The following is a 1589-nucleotide window of genomic DNA, read 5'->3' as shown; positions in this document are numbered from 1 at the left end:
TCCCCTGCATTGATATTTATATCAGTTAATGTCCAATCAGGAGTGAAGAACCATACAGTAATTTGAAAAAAGAAGTTTAATATAAAGAGCTGTTAACTATAGCAGAACAACAGAGGAAGGGGGAATTGGCCAGCATGAACTAAAAAGAATCCCAATACAGAAACAGCGACATTAAGGTTGAGAGGGACTATCTGAGGATGACTCCTGATTTTGGAGGTAGCACAGTTGTGGCTCACTGGATTGCAAAGAAATACTTATGGTTTACTCTCTATGGTGAAAATGACCAAAAACTGCCCTTTAGGGTGGTTGGCAAAGCTTTTCCCTCTTTAGTGCTGTGGGTCATCATTCCCTGCAGGAGCAGGGCGCTGAGCAAGCAAGGTGTCATGCAAGGGTCAGAGAAACTCTGCAGTAACACTGCAGGGTGGTGGGAGAAGGTGTTGGGAAGCAGCTGGCAGCGGAGTGCTCACAGCTGTGCACTGCAGGAGTTGGGATTTGAAGAAGCTGCAAGCACTGAGGGAGCCGGAGTGACTCTGCTACCAAACTACCTGCAGAAGGGCTCCTAAGTGCGGCTGGCTCCTGTCTCCCAAAGGAACAAACGTTGTAGAGGATGCACGTACTTATCGGAGCCTGTGTGAGCAGAGCTGAACTGAGAAGAAAATCTCCTATCTGTAATGTCTCTCCAGCCCTTTTCCTGACAAAGCTGCATACCATCTGGCACAGGAAAAATACATTTGGAGGGTCAAATATCTTCATAGAGCAGCATGATTTTGGAGCTGCAAAGTGTTAAATCAATAACAGGCACAATATTGCAAACCCAATTTGCAAATGAAAACTTCCCATTTCTATTCCTTTCTCTAATTTATTGAACATATTTCATTCCAGTGTGCATCCTAGAAATCTTCAGGAAACAGCAAATCAGAATTTAGTGTTTGAATTTATAATATATAAGACAAAAGTATCACCAAAACAAAGTTTGAGTAAAGGAAGTTTAAAGGGAAATGTGCCCTGTGTAGCCTGTAGGCATAGTGTGAAGGAGGAGTAGAGACCATGCAACATTAGACAAATGGACTAAGCTCTAATTAACTCAGATTTCTCCTTAAGTAGTTTCCACAGTAATGCCAGTGTCAATTACCTTCAAAGTTAATGTAATTTTATGACATCTTTAATTGAGAATTCCCCCTGAATTAAAAACCACTTAAAAAGGCCAGGCATTTGGTTTGACAGTGAAGTCACTGTTGGGGATGCCTGCATCCCATATCAGAGTGTCTCGTTTGAGTCCAATTTTTTTGCGTCCAAGATTCCTTCCTGGTAGTGCACTGGAAGATAGCAAATGATGATTCAAATATTTGGATTCCTGACATCCAAGTAGGAGACCCAGATTGAGTTCTGGGTTCCTGGCTTTGTCTTGACCCAATTCTGACTGTTGGACACATTTGGGGAATGAACCAACACATGGAAGATACATCTGTCTCTCCACATCTCTGCCTTTCAAATAAAGATGAAAGCAAACTAAATTAAATTTTTAAAACTGCATAATAACAACTAACACAGTGAGATGTGATGTGAATTCTCCAACAATTGGACCCATC

General features: G+C 41.7%; 1 pseudogene; it reads left to right on the top strand.

The window, feature by feature from the left end:
• Nucleotides 1-607: 607 nt before the first annotated feature.
• Nucleotides 608-1589, top strand: part of LOC100350433 (transmembrane protein 11, mitochondrial pseudogene) — a 16577-nt pseudogene continuing 15595 nt past the window's right edge.

Source organism: Oryctolagus cuniculus, chromosome 12 (assembly GCF_051225735.1).
Source record: "Oryctolagus cuniculus isolate XC-2025 breed Fujian yellow rabbit chromosome 12, ASM5122573v1, whole genome shotgun sequence".
In the NCBI taxonomy this organism is placed as follows: Eukaryota; Metazoa; Chordata; class Mammalia; order Lagomorpha; family Leporidae; genus Oryctolagus; species Oryctolagus cuniculus.
This window is presented reverse-complemented; position numbering and strand designations above follow the sequence as displayed.